Raw genomic sequence first — 18,950 nt, 5'->3', positions numbered from 1 at the left:
CAAATTTTTTGGCGACTTTTACAATTGTTAGGGAATAAAGAGTTCATGTAGATAAAAAAGAACATTGCTTATCATCTAACCAGGTTGAGTGACTGTGCATTGTTGAGCTGTCTGTATGTGTGTGTGTGTGTGTGTACTGCTTTCTCTTTAACTACAGCATGTTATAGAGCAGGGGCATAATTAAAGGATCTTAATTGCATTTGTATCTAAATTACCTAATTACCTAAAAAACGGATTAAATTAGTTAGTTGTTTTTTGGGGGGTGGGGGGTTTGGCAAAAATCCTATGTATTCAAGCTTCCATTTCAACATGTGTTAATTCCTACCAGTCTCTCCTCTCAGCCAGTCTCCTCCTTCTCAGTCCCACTCTACTCCGGTGCCTTCCCTCTCTGGCTCCTGATAGGGCAGCCATGGAATCAACAGAGGAGAGAAGTAGCTGGAGGAGGAGGAAAGAGAGGGAGGGATGGAGAGACAGTTTGGGTATGAGGGTAGAAACAAAGAAACGCTGCAGGTGTTGTGGAGTTGAGCATGTCTGTTGCATGACTTTACTCAGCGGCTGAAGTGTGATAGCGTTGGCTGTCAGAGGTGCAGGACTGGTAGGCTGATTTCAGCTCAGGTTTTACCTTGTTCCTTCATAGCGGTTTAGTTGATTTTAGAGAATATTGTGGAGTTCGAAAGCATGGCCCTTTTTACCAACGATGTGCACAGCCTGGGCTCCTATTACTGCCTGATCCGACGCAAGTTTAAGAGGAGGCGGAAGAAGCGCTCCGAACGCAAAGGTAACCCTAAGAGCTGAAGTTCTGTCGCCTTTTCTGATGCTGGGACGCAAACAAGTGTTTGCAGCTTTGAAACAAGTGGTTTTAGGTTGTTTCTTTATGAATGCTTGCTGAGTCCAGAATATTAAATTTATTTTTGTTTTTCATGGCTGCATATTTACAGCAAAGTTTATCCTAAACAGGTGAATTTCTGTCAATTTGTGAATGTAGTTAGTTTGATTTAGTCCTTTTCAAAGTTTGAATAATTTTTGAAAAAAAGGCATGTTGATATAAAAAATTGAAAAAATTTTCAATTTTTTTTAGGAAAATCAAAATTTCCCTTTTATATCCATGGCAAAAGACATCTTCTCAACAAAACGAGTGATATGACCAAAATTTGTCTTGTTTTTTTATTCGTTTGAAGTTCATAGTTTGATTTATCTTTGATGGGCTAAAAGGATCTCTGTGGAAATTTACAGCCTTGTTATATATATACAGATACAATAAGAAATGGGTGGGAACATTTTTTCCTCCTGGATTTACTTTAAAAGTTATTCATACCCCTTGCAGATTTAGATTTGAAATCCTTATCCCACTAAGTAGATTGTTTTCACGGGAAATGAGACCGACACCTCTACTAATTCAATAAAACAATGTAAAGGGAGTGTTTGATTAGGAAAAAATATTAATTTGTATACTTTTGTCAACCATTTTTATTTTAAAAAAAATGTAGACTTCTATTAAACCTATAATTGCTGCTCAGCTTCTTGAATGTCTCCAAAGTTGCTTTGACCTTTTTATCTATGATGTCGATATCTTAGTCTCTTCCATTATCCAATTCTTTAGATTATCTATCATATAAACACCTCAACCTTCACTGGACCATCTAAGAATTATTACTTTCAGTCAAAATAGATTAGTAGATCAAAATAGTCTAAAGAACTTTCCATCAAAACCACTTTTATGATAACAAGGAAATCTGTTTGCATGGAAGCAAAATACAAAGCCACCTGCGTCTGTATAAAACCTTTACAAAGACCTGTAGAAATAGGTCACTCTTCGACAGCAGGTATTTTTTTCTAACAATTGGACATAAAATTTTCAGCAAAATTGAATGAAAAGTTGCTAAAAGTGAGGAGTGGAGCAACGTCTCTGCAGTTCTTCCAAACACGACAGCAGTATCTAATAGAGAAGGATGTTCAAAAACTTTTTTGTTTAGTTTTGTCTCCTGCATAAAACATTCCAATAAATCACTTTATTTTCCAGAGAAAACAAATCGATTAAACGTCAGTGTGTTAAATCTAAGGCAATAAATGAGTTCAATTACCAGAGCNCAAAAAGTGGTGAAGATCTTAAGCGATGTCATGATGAGAATATTCATACAGTAGCATCTCAGTGACATGTTTTCCTGGTGCTGCTGCAGCCCTAAAACAAATACTTTCTTTGAATCTTTAGAAAACCAGAAGAACTACCGATCCAGACCAGCTTCAGAGAACCAGGAGAGTCTGGTAGGTTGAAAGAAAAACATAAGGAAAGGAGTACAGCACTGCATGCACCACATACTTGGCTTTTCCCACTTAATTTTATGAAATTTAAGTATAACAAATACTCTTCTAAAATAAGCCTCTTTCCATGCCAATTTTAATCCCCTGACAGACAAAAAGTTAAGGACTACTAATAAGGAGTTTATACAGAGAATAAGTGAAAATATGCTCAATTAAATTATGCTGTAGTGACACTGTTTAAGGTGCCATTAATTGTGGCACCAGTTATATTCTATTTTTTAACACAGGATCCTGACCCCACTAATGTACTGAAATTAAAATGTGGATTTTTCAATTTTTTAAAAAATTCTCTTTTCATTGTGGGATTATGCTGCGGCCATAAGATATGAATTTATTCAAGATATTTCCACACATCTCCACTAGAGTAGAGCGTACTGTTAATTTCTCACTAATCTGCTTTGGGGAAAAAGCTGGAAAAATGCAGGATAAATGCATTGAGGGTAAAGTAAGCTTCAATGAAACACGTGTTAAGTCATATTCCATCCTTGGAAATAGAGTTTATAAGTCATACAAGCATCTCTGGAAACACTTGAAGAAAGGGGGAAAATATTGTTCCCACTTGGTTTATTCTTAGATCTCTGTGCATTTTAGTTGAACACTCAAACTGACCACAGAAGCCTGGATTTCCTCCCTTTAAAACAGTTTAAGAGCTTGTTTTTGTCAAGGTTCTTGTTTCGCTGTCAAACCACACTAAAAGTCACCAGGAGGTCAGCTGAAGCGTCTTGCTGGGTGACCACAGCTTCTCTCCGCTTCTCCTCTCAGTCAGCGCTGCAACTGCCAAGACCGAGAGCGCTCTGAGCGGGGTTTGCTTTTCACAACTTTTACAATATCACATGCTTCTCTGACTTTATTGTTGCTGGCTCGCAGAATGTGCATGGTCTATAAATTTAAATTTTTAGGGAAATGGTTGTTATGGTCTTGATTTGAGGAAAATAAAGTAGCGCGCAGTCGGAGCAGATGTAAGTCAGCCAAGGCAGTGGTGATGGAAGTTGGCCAGCTGAAGTTATGATTGGCCTGCACACAGAAGCATGAATGAATTTGCGTCTGGAGTATATTTATGTTCATCATTTACTTTCTCATACTGATTCTCTGCCCCACAAACATTAACCTGAATCTGCTGGCCTGTGCCTTCCTCTCATTCACTTAACCTTTAACCAGCACCTTAAATATATTTAATGTGAAGCAGCTGGACCTGAAGAAACGCTACATCGTTGGTCTCTTGTGTCTCATCAGTATTTTTGGAGGAAGCCTTTCCTAACTCTTTCTGTTCACCTCATTCCGCCTCCCTGTCTTCATTTCCACTTCTCAGCTGAGCTTTTCTTCGTTTCTTTATCTTATGTTCTCACTCGAGGGTTTTTCTCAATATCCTCGCCTCTCTTTCCTTTGTACTTCTCAGGCTTTAATGTCTGTTATTCTCCCCCCTTCTCGTTTTGCATTCCTGCACTATCATCCCTGTCCCAGGGTGCTATATCTAGAAGAAAGACAGTGGAGCTTTGAGGCTTTCTAGTTCTCACATTTGCCTGGAGATTCAGTTAGTTTTAGCTCTTTGGAATTTTTGTACAATTATTCATTGAGAAAAAACAAACCCAAATTAGGAGTTATATGTTGTAACGTCCCACATGGATGAGCCGGAAAAGTGGTGATGGTGGTAGGAGTTTGCCCCATAAATGGTAGGTTGACGGTTGACAAGGACTTAAAATATTCTGGTGTCTTATTCATGAATGGGAGGAATCTGGTTAGGATGCCTCCTTAACAACATTTGTACCAGACCTATTGGCACAAATGCCAGACCTATTGGCACAAATGCTGATTATCATTAGTGCAAACGGTTGCCCTTTGCACAAACTCTGTAGATCATGGGAATCGTACGCCGGCCGGTTCTGCACAGCCTTAAAATCTGTTGTTGCTCCTAACCAGCTGATTCAAACAGCTGAATTAGCTTCAGTTTACTTAGCCCGGCTCATGAGCCATTATTTGATTTTGGTTTGTTGAACCAGGGCAACATATAAAACATGCAGAACACCAGACCTTGATTGCTAACTTTGGGATCTACTGCTGAAGACAGTATAGGGTCCAGACTCTATTTTTGGTCTCTTCTCTTTAGCTCAGCCCTCAGATTTTTTGAATGATTTTAGTTTAGGGACTGAGAAGAAAGTTTAATGCCTTTATGAAGCATTGCTTTGCTGATTTAGTTGCATCTGTTCAATTATTGTCCTGCTGAAAGGACAATTTGTGTGACAATTTATTTTAAAGGCAGAGGCCACCAGATTTGTATTTGTTAAAACATCTCTGTATTTTCAATAAGGTGTCCAGCTTTTCCGCCATACTTAACAAAAGGGAAGGATGCTTTTTGCACATAGTTTTTTATAAAATACATTTTATGTTGAGTGGTTCATTTTTAAAAACTCAATCTTATTCTTTTCTGACCAAAACACACATTTCCAGTTTAAGGTCCAGTAGAGTTGAGCAAACTGGTAGAACAGAAAATCACAGTAAGTCATGGAGGAAGGATCAACTCAGAAAAGTAAAACATCAATTTAAGGTTGCTTCAGTCACATTGTCCGTTGTTGTGGTGTTGATAACTATATAACTTGAAAATAAAAATTTGTATTAGTTCATTTAGCTGCAGATTATTTATGAATCTCCTGGGTTCTGTATGTCTTTTTTTTCTGGTCCAGCACATCTGTGAAAATGTGATGACTTTGTGTTCCAATGACAAAGATGTCTCACTCTGCCAAAAATCCTGCTGAGTACTTACCTGGAAAATATGTTTTTCTCTTTCTCTCCAACAGGTTTTTCCAGTCACAGACTTTCTGCGAGATCAAAGGTCAGTGTCAGTTTTTTATTCATCCTGAAAACATTTATAACCCAACAAAAATGTTATTTACAGCCGTGTTATCATAAAATTTGGCACACAAAGTTCAAGATTTAGTTTTAAAATGCAATGGCATCATAAGACCACTAGAGGGAAGCAGAGTATTTTTTGCAGAGTCAAATTTTTTGGCGACTTTTACAATTGTTAGGGAATAAGAGTTCATGTAGATAAAAAAAGAGCATTGCTTATCATCTAACCAGGTTGAGTCACTGTGCATTGTTGAGCTGTCTGTATGTGTGTGTGTGTGTGTGTACTGCTTTCTCTTTAACTACAGCATGTTATAGAGCAGGGGCATAATTAAAGGATCTTAATTGCATTTGTATCTAAATTACCTAATTACCTAAAAAACGGATTAAATTAGTTAGTTGTTTTTTGGGGGGTGGGGGGTTTGGCAAAAATCCTATGTATTCAAGCTTCCATTTCAACATGTGTTAATTCCTACCAGTCTCTCCTCTCAGCCAGTCTCCTCCTTCTCAGTCCCACTCTACTCCGGTGCCTTCCCTCTCTGGCTCCTGATAGGGCAGCCATGGAATCAACAGAGGAGAGAAGTAGCTGGAGGAGGAGGAAAGAGAGGGAGGGATGGAGAGACAGTTTGGGTATGAGGGTAGAAACAAAGAAACGCTGCAGGTGTTGTGGAGTTGAGCATGTCTGTTGCATGACTTTACTCAGCGGCTGAAGTGTGATAGCGTTGGCTGTCAGAGGTGCAGGACTGGTAGGCTGATTTCAGCTCAGGTTTTACCTTGTTCCTTCATAGCGCTTTAGTTGATTTTAGAGAATATTGTGGAGTTCGAAAGCATGGCCCTTTTTACCAACGATGTGCACAGCCTGGGCTCCTATTACTGCCTGATCCGACGCAAGTTTAAGAGGAGGCGGAAGAAGCGCTCCGAACGCAAAGGTAACCCTAAGAGTTGAAGTTCTGTCGCCTTGTCTGATGCTGGGACGCAAACAAGTGTTTGCAGCTTTGAAACAAGTGGTTTTAGGTTGTTTCTTTATGAATGCTTGCTGAGTCCAGAATATTAAATTTATTTTTGTTTTTCATGGCTGCATATTTACAGCAAAGTTTATCCTAAACAGGTGAATTTCTGTCAATCTGTGAATGTAGTTAGTTTGATTTAGTCCTTTTCAAAGTTTGAATATTTTTTGAAAAAAAGGCATGTTGATATAAAAAATTTAAAAATTTTCAATTTTTTTTAGGAAAACCAAAATATTCCTTTTGCCATTCCCATGGCAAAAGACATCTTCTCGACAAAACGAGTGACGTGACCAAAATTTGTCTTGTTTTTTATTCGTTTGAAGTTCATAGTTTGATTTATCTTTGATGGGCTAAAAGGATCTCTGTGTAAATTTACAGCCTTGTTATATACAGATACAATAAGAAATGGGTGGGAACATTTTTTCCTCCTGGATTTACTTTAAAAGTTATTCATACCCCTTGCAGATTTAGATTTGAAATCCTTATCCCACTAAGTAGATTGTTTTCACGGGAAATGAGACCGACACCTCTACTAATTCAATAAAACAATGTAAAGGGAGTGTTTGATTAGGAAAAAATATTAATTTGTATACTTTTGTCAACCATTTTTATTTTAAAAAAAATGTAGACTTCTATTAAACCTATAATTGCTGCTCAGCTTCTTGAATGTCTCCAAAGTTGCTTTGACCTTTTTATCTATGATGTCGATATCTTAGTCTCTTCCATTATCCAATTCTTTAGATTATCTATCATATAAATATCTCAACCTTCACTGGACCATCTAAGAATTATTACTTTCAGTCAAAATAGATTAGTAGATCAAAATAGTCTAAAGAACTTTCCATCAAAACCACTTTTATGATAACAAGGAAATCTGTTTGCATGGAAGCAAAATACAAAGCCACCTGCGTCTGTATAAAACCTTTACAAAGACCTGTAGAAATAGGTCACTCTTCGACAGCAGGTATTTTTTTCTAACAATTGGACATAAAATTTTCAGCAAAATTGAATGAAAAGTTGCTAAAAGTGAGGAGTGGAGCAACGTCTCTGCAGTTCTTCCAAACGCGACAGCAGTATCTAATAGAGAAGGATGTTCAAAAACTTTTTTGTTTAGTTTTGTCTCCTGCATAAAACATTCCAATAAATCACTTTATTTTCCAGAGAAAACAAATCGATTAAACGTCAGTGTGTTAAATCTAAGGCAATAAATGAGTTCAATTACCAGAGCAAGCCCTAAAATATCAAAATCATCTCCTTTTTTTTTGCCTGAAGAGACTCCAGAGATGTGTTTTCTTTGTCTTCCTTCCCCTCCGTGTCTCTCTGAGCGAGGCGGGTCGCAGCTCATCATAATTGAAGTTGAATGACGAGAGCCCTTCAGCGCTCGGAGCGTTTCTCTCCTGAGTTTGCTGCTCCGCTCCGGGGGATTAACCAAACAGAGAAGGTAGTAATTACTCAGGTGGCCACAGCTCAGCGGCAGCATTAGCCATGTCTCAGCCACTTGCTTTGACATCCGCCAACCTCCTCCGTACCGCCGCCTCACCTCTACCGTCAAGTCCATTCATCCAACTAAACCCACCTCTGCTGAGGGAGCATTTTATTTTTTTATCCTTTGATTTAAAAACTCCAGGTCTGCTCGCTCAGAGTGAATATGTCTATCAGTATTACCCAGCTCTGTTTCCCGCCTCTTTTATTCTCCCACTCTTATCACCTGGGAAGGAAATTTGCACTTTTCGCCGGAGAGAAGCGATGACGAAGCAGGAGGAGAAGGAGTTTGGCCCGACTCTTACTCTGCTTTAGCTTTCTTCGATTTCAGCTCTTCAGTGAATTCCTGGGTTCTTGAGTTCCTGGAGGTGTTTGGTTTGTTGCTGGATCACTGATCACTTCAAACTAAATCTGGAAATTCCCCGTGTCGATTTCTCTTTATAATCTGGAAATGATCTCAACATTTTCCCACCAAAGCTGCTTGTGTATCACGAATTGTTCCAAAACTTCTACCTCACTTCCAAATTACGTTATTTTGCAAACGATGACTAGTTCCTGTGTAAAAATGTGGTTGTTTAAATATAAAGCTGTGATTTTTAACCTGTTGTCTCACTAATCAGCACACCTCAGGGAAAAAGAGACATGAACACTGGCTCTTCCCTGTTCAGACATTTCTGTCTTCCATGTTTTATGACGGCGACATGAAAAACACTGAAACCTTCAGGCCGTAATTATTGCATGTGACTCTATGCAGCCACGTTGAAACAAAGCACGTCCGCTTTTAGTTTTAGGCTCTGCATAAATTTGAACATAATAAAAAGAATCTGGTCTTTACAGGGTTTTCAAGTTACTTAGATCTGATTTCAGCTGTAAATCTCATCTTGTTATTCTTTAATAAGCCAAAAAAGGGTGAAAGTAGAAAGTGGTTTAAAAAATACCAAACAACTAGATACAATGTTAAGCAGACAGACAAATTTTATCCACAGAAAACAGGACATCCTGGTTTGAAAAGATATTTTTTTTATTCTTCAGGTAACTTTTAATTTGATGTTTGGGTTTAATCTATTACGAACTGTTAAAGTCTCGTAACTCCACATGTTTAGTTTATAATTGAACTTTAGTATATTCAATAATGCATCTAATTAAAATAATTTAGTTTAAACTAAACTAAGACTCTTTTCTGCAGCACATTTAAGTTTGAGATAAAGCAATAGATTTTAACATTGTATCTGTATTATATTTTTAAGACTGTTATTTATTTATTTAGGTGATTTTTTTAGCATTTCCATACACTCGTAAAAAAAAAAAAAAAACACGTTGCTGAAAAAACCCAACAAAACAAAATTAAACAAAAATAGCAAAAGAAAAAAGAACAAGACAAAACTAATACAGAATTATATAAACAATATTTAAATCCCTATCAATTGCAAAAACAAAAAGTGTAAACCACAAAAGGTGTAAGATTACATAGAAAATTATATAGATAATTAGCTTTTTATACACAGCAAATTATCATTTTTCTAAAATGTATCTTCATCAGTAAAAGCAATAAAAAAGCACAAAGTTTATGAAGACTGGAGGCAGGTATTGTATGAGTGATACTAAGTATGAAAGACATCAGCAATGACCTTGTGAAGAGTTTATTACTTGCCTGTCAGTCAGGGAAGGGTTATATTAGTAAGTTCATCTTCATCAAACATTGAAAGAGATTATCCATAAGTGGAAAACAAGTTGTGACAACTGAGAATCTGCCAAAGCTGCAGATATCCTGGTATATTCACCCTACGGTCAAACTGTGCGATATCCAGATAGCTGATTTTAAAGTCTACTGGTCTCGGCATGTTATAAATGGTGAAGTTGATGAGAGTAGAAACAGGCTGGAAAACGTGGAAAGAGAAGCGAACAAATGTGGGAACAGGGCTTAGGTTTGCAACCACAGGACTTCAGAAGAAATATCTTTTGGACCAAAGTACAGACGTCTGACCCAATCAGACCAAGCAACAGACTCTGAGTATCAGCAGGAAAACCTCCTACTAAATGTCAAGCACTGAAATCCAGAGCTTAAAATGATTTAAATGTTCTGGTGGGAATATAAATGAGCCTTGCACAAACATATCTCCAAACAGATCTTCAACAGACTGAAGCCAAAACTCCTCCACAAGAGTGAGAGCCTGATAAAGACAGAGATTTACAGCTAAAAGTGATTCTGTAAGTTATTGGATCAAAGCTGATATGGTTTCAAGTTCGAGTTGGTGTTTAATATTTTAAGAGCCCATAAGGGTAAGCAAATGCTTTACTTTATCCCAATCATTTTACCATAACTGTATACTGCAGGGGCATCCAAACATTTTGTCACATGGGCCGAAGTAATGCCCAAAATAATGTTCTTTTACCTGCTCAACAATAAATAAAGCAGGCGTGCAATACTTTAATTAAACAAATACACTAGTCACATTTGTTGTTGGAAAAACATGTGTAAATTATTATAAGTAAGAAAACTTAAAAAGGGTTTTGCATGTTTGCCTTACATGTTCTAGGTATCAATTGGAAAAAAATAGAAGAAAATGTAGTTATTTATAAGCAGTAAGATCTGGATTTAGGTCACTTTAAAAAAAACAACTGTATTTAGCCAAGTTTAAGTGTTGATATTTGAATTTGTATCTTTTATTAACATATTATTACGTTTCTTATAGAAATTGACATAATTCTCAGCTATTACTCAACTCCAGTCTTTGGATATAAACTGAATGATGCATTAACCTGTTTCTATGTGAGGGATTGTGATTTAGCTCTCAGTGAATTAACATATAGCGCAGAGTGACTTTCAAAAGACTCAACTTAAGCATATCCCCGGTGCATCTCTCATAAATGTGCCAAACCATGACACTTGCAGACGATGCTTTCCAATGGGCCGTATATGAAAAATGGAAAATGGGGAACAGAGGCCTTTTCTGCCTCGCCAGCAAAATCTCTAAAATGAGCTTTTGCAACTTGAATAGTGTGGGAGGGGGCTCTGCACCGCCTGACGCTTCAAATCCATCGCTGTGAGGGGGAAGACTTTTCATGCAAGATTTTTTTTTCTTTTTCTTTTTTTTTTTTTGTAGCTTCATTTTTCACTTGTTCCTGTATTTTTTTTCAAGCCATTTGTAAGTTACTGAATGGTTTTTTTGAATGCCTCACATTTATTATTGTTATTTTCTTTAAATTGATTAGCCGGCCTTGAACAGCTCGGATTAACTTCTGACATCCACAGCAGATGAAGCCAAATAGAAAACAAAGTCCCATTCATTTATATTAGATAAAAAAAAAGAGCAGATGATTAGAAGCAGTGCCTGGCTGAGTACTGCAAACACAGCGGCACTCTGTCATAATAAGAAATGAGTTGTGTCTGCCTGTCTCAATGTAATTAGCTTTGATTAGCATGCTGCTAATGACTATGACGGACTGTCGCAGGGGGAAACAAAAAACTCTACTCTGTGGGATCCTTCAAACCACTGAGGTTTGTTTAGCTGACTGTGAGAGATTACAAATCTCTGCAGAGATTTGAGATTGCATAAATATGAGATTGTTTTGCCATTTATTATGCACACTTTATGATACGCTCTGCAGAGGAGGAACTAAACCACAACTCCGTCTTCTTTCCATTCACCTCTTTGTCGTCTGTCACAACCTTTTCCATCCGACTGAGGTCTCCCTCCATGCCCTGTCCTAACTGTCCATCAATTCCACCTCATCTGGTTGACAGCAGAAAGGCCACGAGGTGTGAAATTCAGCTCCTGCACGACGCCGTCTGCAGGTCGCAGCCCTGCACAAAAATTTTACATGGATTCATCCACAGCTTTGCGGTATTTTACTTTCGGACGTCCCCCTCACCCCCTCACACATGAGTAGACACAAACATGTGGAAGTAAATGGAGTCAGGATCATTTCACCAGGCCTTGGATGTGATAAACGATGGTAGGTGTAAAGCTCCATGGACATCAAATCAAGGAGAATAGAGGGACAGAGGACATTGGTGTGACTGGGTCCACAGCTTTCAAACCATGACTTACTTTCCTATACATTGCTTAACAACACTTTAGAGTATTTTTTGTCTGATTCGTAACTTCTTGGTTTTTGTACTGTGTCATACACTTGGGTGGTAAAAGAGGAAAAGATGCAGGAAAGCAATGTTGGGAAGCCAACACAGAGTAAAACAATTGTCTAGACTAGACCTAGACTTTGAAAATGTGGTCTTAAGTCCAGTACTGAGTGCCAACTGCATTTGCGTTTACCAGGTGTGTATTTTAAGTGTCTTTGTAAGATGGAAAAAGTAGTCACAAGTCAGCAAAAATGGGTTAATTGTAATAGATTAGTTGCAATAGATTGATCCCAAATTAATGTTTTGATATTGTGGATCCCTAGTTTTAAAGTATGTGGATTTAGCAGAACTTAAGTTTGTTCAAATCAATGCCTTAGACCAGTGGTCCCCAACCTTTTTATTACCACGGACCGGTAGACTTGGAAAATTTTGCTGCGGCCCGGGAGGAGGGGGGTTGAACCGTCAGATAAGGCTCCTGCATGTTGGTGTTCCCGCTAAATCCTGAATATACCTAATTTAGGTTGTCTTGGGCTTTTTATCGCAGCTTGTGGGGTTTTCCCTGACTGGGAACGAGAATACAACCTGCTGAATGTAACAGGTAGCCAATCAGAAAGCGCGGTGACGACAGAACAGAGGCGAATCCCAAACAGCTGACATATAGCGCAACTGAGAGTCCGGTGGATATCGGAGATGATATGTGGAAATGTTTATTATATATAAAGGTTATTATTATATATGTTTGTTTATTCAGTTAAAAATGTTAACTATGAAAAAACATATTCACCTCCAAATCATAGTGAGCGGCTGCTCCCGCTGTCTTTTATCCACCGCCTTTTCTTTTTATTACGTCTTTTATCTCTTAAAATGAGTCCACATCCTGATATTGCTTCTACATCGTCATCCGTGTTTGGTCATTCTAAATTCCCGTATGCTATGTTGGGGGTTTTGTGGATTTTCTTCTGGAATCGCGATGTTTGTGACTGGAATCGGTTCGTGTGGTGTGCTGCTCCTGCCGTGTGGCTGGAGACACGAACCGATCGAACCTGTTGGACTTTTATCAGCTCTGTGGTCACAGAGGTTTGGAGAATCGGCCGACAATCTTTAAATCTTGCCGTCTAAACCAGACTTAAGACTCACAAGCTCTACTCATCTCCTCTCGACCACTGCCCAAACGCTCTCTGACTCTGGTCACTATGGTAACGTTTATATGTCCCTTCAAAATAAGATACAGATGCGCAACAAAAACGAACATTTTACTTTCGTGAACATTTTAGCTCACGATAATGACTAACGGGAGCCCTGAGCTTGTTTCTCTGCAATGAGACGGTCCCATCTGGGAGTGATGGGAGACAATGACACCCGAAGTGTTGCTTATATCCACAGCCTGCTTGGTCTCTATGTGGCGAAGCAGTTTGAAGCTTCATTGCCTCATTAGCAGCAGGTCGCCTCATGTTACGCAGAGCGGCTTGTAATGTTTGACTCACCTACCGGTCCGGGATAAATCCATCCTCCTGTCTCTTCTCTGTTTCTCTCCCCTTTGCAAAGAAACTTTCCAAAGACATCTGATCTGTTTCTTACTCATTTTGCTGCTTGTGGGCTCAGTGTTGGCGCGCAAGTAACTGAGAGAATCCGGTTATAGGATTTTCAAAATAAAAGATCCTCCAGACTTTTATAATACATAAAACGGAAATATTTATTTACTTCTTGCGCGACCCGGTACTAATTGGTCCACGGACCGGGAGTTGGGGACCACTGCCTTAGACCATAACTCAACTGGACAGTGTCTTTAACTCTTGTAGACAAATGGTAAGACTGTATGTTTTAATGTTCAAAGAAGACTTCATAGTCNAGACTGTATGTTTTAATGTTCAAAGAAGACTTCATAGTCCCTGAAGAGCAGCTTCCTGACAAATGTCTGACTGACTGCTTCATCAATTATAGATTAATCAGCAGAGTACTCAAATACTAAAATATTCAACAGCTGTAACTGCAACCCGATTTTAAACAAAACAATCCTGCTGTCGGTTCAGAGTGACATTCCTGCTGTCCTCTGTCTCCAGTATGAGGACGTGTTCTGCTGTTGTTGATGCCTTCATGCTGATGCAGGACTCACACTGAGCTGTTTTCGTCCATGAACATGTGAGCTCTCAGGAGCCTCCAACCTGTGAGCTCGGTTTGCGGCTCTGAACATTGAGCACAGCGTCGTCGGTGGCCCTCCGTGGGCCGAGCACGCTCACACATCCGAAAATTCGCTCATTTCCAGACACACTGAAACGTACACTCTTTTCCCCACGGGCACCCGGTGCCTATGCTGTGTCATAAATCAGAGCTGTCAAATAGATTTTACAGCACCTAGTGAAAAGAGGAGAGGCAGCCACCCAACAACCTTGAAAAGATGGAAGAAAGCAGGAGTAGAGGAGTTGTATTATTATCAAACCTGAAGCCTGGACCTAAGGAATCTATGAAGAAGGATAGGGCAGTTTTTCATGAGAGAACATGGATGACAGATACTTTGGGTGGTGTTACAAGGACCAGCCCTGAATGCACCAAATAACCAGAAAACATATGGTTCACATGGCTAGCTTTCTGCTTTTTCTTTCTTCATTTTAATATTTTAGATCATGTCTTTATTGTGACTGAAGTCAACATGTAGTAAGTGGTGTGGTTGGCCAGTTCCCTCACATACTCTTAGATTGTGTCCACTTGGTTCTGAAGTTTTAGACGTTATTGGTGGTTGTTAGATTATTTCAGATTATTTCTCTATAAAATACAAACACTTTGAACAAGTAATTTGATTACTGACTCTTGTGGATGTATTGCATGTAAACAGAAGGAAAGAGTTTCCTTCTGTCATGAAATCTGACAAGTTTCCATATGTCTACTTTTTGCTTTTTTGCCTTCAACAATTTTTTTTTCACATTTTTTTTTCTTTTGTTTTTTTTTCCTGTTGACCCCACATGAAACAGGCGACATCCATCTCTCCCTGGACACAGTCACTTCCTGTCACTCCTAAATATTAACTCTCATTGTTTCTTTTTTTGTTTTTTTCCACAACTTAAATGACCTTATCTCCAAATGTGCTAATAGCCAAGCAAATTTTTCGTTGAGGACTTTTACTAACATTGAGAGTGACTTCCCCTAAATAAATTATTCCGGATCAGCTCAAAAGTGCTAATTTATTTGGCTGATTTACAAACTTTCCATTGAATAAAGTTTGATATATATCGAAGTTCTTATTATCGACTATTAAAGCTTTTTCAAGTAGTTGCATGTTTATGTTATGCTCTTATTTTGAAGTGGATTTAGACTGTTCGATTTCCTCTGCTCTCTTCTTTTGCCAATAATTTTATTTCTAACAGGAACAAAATAAAACTGACTGGAGAACAAGGTATTAAGATAAATCCAAACTCTAAGGGCATTGCAGAACACGTAAATTGTGTCAAAATGAAATTGGTGCTTGAGGGTTGTAGCCTTTCAAGGGCAGATATAATTTGATTTGAAGTTAGTCCTTTTGCATTAGTTTCCACAAAATACCATGTCTGTGTAGTGGTTTAGTGTTAACAGAACTATTGTTTATGATTAGTGCTTTAGCTTTTTAGTTAGCGATGCCAATCACGGAGAGCAATGAATAATAATCCGATGTATTGAGATGTACATTTTAGATGTAAGTCCCATATTTCCGTCCAATGACAATAAAGGGTTTTTGTATCCATCATTGTCCGTTATCACATTAGACTGTACTAATTGTTATGGAGAGGCTTGATTTTTGGATTCGCTCAGCGAAACAATGAATTCCATACATATTAACACTAACTCATGGGGATCCTGAGTGTAAAACTTGAAGGCCATTTTTATTAAGCGCTCATTGGGTCAGATAACTTTCCCATAAATCCCCCTGATTGGAGGAGCCTCATTGGCTGTCATCGTCTGAGTAGCTGCCTCTTAATATGCAGAGTGGAGGGAAGTACAGACATCCAGCAGCGGGGCTCAGAAGGCAAATCACTTCTGGCAGTCTAATTCACCGGTCATTAGAAGGGCCAAATTGAATAATGGACTCAGAGGTGAGTTGTGAACGCGTGTGTGTGTGTGCTCATGTGTAAGTGTATCTGATGAGGCTGGGACAGCCATGTTGGGTGAAAGTGTGTGTGAGGGTATTCTGCAGCCCCTTCACTTTGGCCCATCAGTTTCAATCTGGTTGGACGACAGGCGCTCCTTCTTGGTGCCAGGACCCCTCTCCATTAGGCCACCGCTGCCCACACGTGTACTCCATTAGGCGGCATTACCTGCTCTGTGCCTGGAGAAGTCTCCTCGGGAAGCAGGAGGATGGAGGATGGCGCAGAGCTCCTCGCTTCACACAAAAAACAAAAAGAGCCGATCCTGCTTCTATTAAGATTCTTCCTCTCTCACACTCTTCTCTCTGTAATCACAGGCCTGCCAGAGCCTTATTGGGGAAAGTAATGGGATTGTAGGGCAGCGACAGTGGCACTCACTTATCTGACTGCATACATTGGCAGTAACAATGAGCCGTGTGTCTTTAATCATACATTTTCCTAGCTTTAGTTTATGCCCTCTTTTGCTTTTAGTTGCCAGTAAATTAATCTTTTTTTTATTTCTGTTTCTGGTTTTTGTCTTTTAAGTGAACATTTCTGCCTCTTTGAGAAGACAATTACTGAAAGTCTTTAAATTATCCACTCCATGTTGCTGCAGCCTTAAATATTGAATGGCTGCTAAAAGATAGGACGGGAGAAATTAGTTAATATCAAATCAGAGTTATTCCTAACAGCGCTGAGCATCTTGGTGGTTGGATCAGACCTGATGGGAATCGGAAAAGGGAATTTTGTTTTGGGAATGAAGGAAAAATCGGAGAGAAATGAAATGGATTGGGTAGAGGTGGCTGCCTGGTGGGCCTATCAGTCTGTGTTAGAGCCACTGAGAGGGTTGTCTCACAGGTGGGCTCTCCTGCAACAGCCATTTCCCCTGGCTATTTGTCTCTGTCCAGTTTCTTTCCCTTTCCCTTGCCCACTTTTCTTCCTCTTTCATCTCCTCCTCTGCCTCATCTTCGATTGCTCATTTCAGTCTCTCGTTCTTGTTCGATCTCTTCCTTCTCTTGTTACACTGATTCTCTACTTTTGCCAGTTTAAAACTTTTACCTTTTAGGCAGAGAGAGCATTGGTATTATTAATATAAACATTGATTAAAGTACCAAACTACCACTTTTCTCACTTTATTCAGAACTAAACAATTAATAAGATTGATTTTTAATTATTGAATGATTGTTTTACTGTCCTACTATGAAAATGTTTTAAATCATCCCTGTTTTTTGCAATCCGCTTCTAATGAGCCTAACATTTGTGTCGAAATTTAAAGTCCCAGAAATTTTTCAGGCTTTCTCAAGGTCTTCAGAGTTTTCTCTGAGTTTTTGTTTCTTTTTTACTCATTTCAAATCCATCCCTTGAACTTGATAATGACAGGATCTTGTTCAGTTTGAAGAAAAATTACTGAAGTAAACAAGTAGAGGGTAAGCAGTATCTGAAAATCAGGTCTTTGAGAAATGATGAGAAATACATCATTCTTTAGTTGATCATCAACGTTACCCAAAGTTTTCAGCTGTTACCTCATTGGTGCTAAAATCGTACTGTATTTTTATCAAAATAAATTTATATTTGGTATATTTTATAGATTTAACAAATCGATGTGCACAAATATGTCTTTATGACAGCATGCACATGATAGAAGCATCTAACTAAAATAGGTTCTTTGCTCAAGTTTAGGTTTTTTTCTGTTATTAGGTCTGGACTTACCAGCCACCTTTTGATGTGCACCTTTCTAGTACCCAATTCCTATAGAAATGCTTTAGTTCCTCATGGCACTGATTCAACAAGGTGCCAAGCACACCTTTGATCTTGGGTCCAAATTCACATTAGAGCGTCAAGCAATTGCTGCAGATTTAGGGAAATTTGTTGTGAATGTCCTGTTCCACAACATCCCAAAGGAGCTCTATTAGATTGAGATCAAGAAACCGAGTTTGAGATGGCTTGAACTTTTGACGTGATGCATTAACCTGCTAGAAGCAGCTTTTGGAAGGTCAGCAAAGATCTTCAGATAGGCTGCTCAGTTGAAAAGGCCAGAAATGTGTCATAAAACACTGGCACTGGCCAGTTACCAGTCTCAAGGTACTGTGCAAAACTTAAAAAGTTATGATTTCAGATCCATTCAAGTTTTACTGGGCATAAAAACCAAGAATAAACCATTAACAGATATGTACATAATCATAGATTACTCAACAAGCTATAAAATCTTTCCCTAAAATAGTTTTATATCAAAAAGCAACACGTTCCTCATCCTGCTGGCATTCATTTTACAATGTGTCAGGCTCTGCACTGTGTGCAGCCACTCAGCTGGAGACGGACCATATAAAGCCTTTAGAGCAGATGTTTACCACTGGTTTCCTTGGAGGTAGATGTTTTTGGTAACTACCTCATGCATATCAACCCCTCTTCCATTGTTGGCCCGTTGTAACAACATCTGTGTCGAAAGCAAATATGTACGACCTCATGTTGTGTTTAGTCTGATAAAATAAGTGTAAAATTGAGCTTTAAGAGTCTGGACCTAAAACAGTCAAAGAAAATGACTGCTGTAATGTTTTTTTTATTTAATTGGATTAGCATGTTGAGAAGTTTCATCCAGTATCTGTCAAACAAAATTCCAGGAACTTTAAAAATGAGACAAGGAGGCTAAAAATGCTCATGTGTATGTTTAGGGTTTAGTACAATGCTAATCAATTTATTTATTGTTCCATTTAAATAATATTAGACAGTCATCAGAAGCATAACTAACAGATATGCCTTGATGGAGACTGGAAGCTGCAGCAACCATTTAGCTACAGTTTCCTCTTTGGTCCAGCAGTCGAGCTGAATGCCCTCCCACGGCCCTGCAGATGCTAGAAGGGATCACAGCTACTCACTCTGGTGATTTATGACCCCACCTGAAGCCAGTTTAAGAAGCCTGTCTGCTTGTATGTGTGTGTTTTTGTTAAATTGTTGAAGGAACATATAAGCAAGCAAGACAGAGAGAGGCTAAGAATGTGTGAAGTAAGAGAAGCAATCGGTTGATGGCACAAAGAATGCACGAGAAAAAAATGGTATTTTAATGTATGACAGAAAATTTGGGGTTACTTGGTATTCCAGTTAAACAGCAGGTATTAGACTGTAATAAATTAC

Source organism: Poecilia formosa, unplaced genomic scaffold, assembly GCF_000485575.1.
Source record: "Poecilia formosa unplaced genomic scaffold, Poecilia_formosa-5.1.2 Scaffold353, whole genome shotgun sequence".
Lineage (NCBI taxonomy): Eukaryota > Metazoa > Chordata > Actinopteri > Cyprinodontiformes > Poeciliidae > Poecilia > Poecilia formosa.
This window is presented reverse-complemented; position numbering follows the sequence as displayed.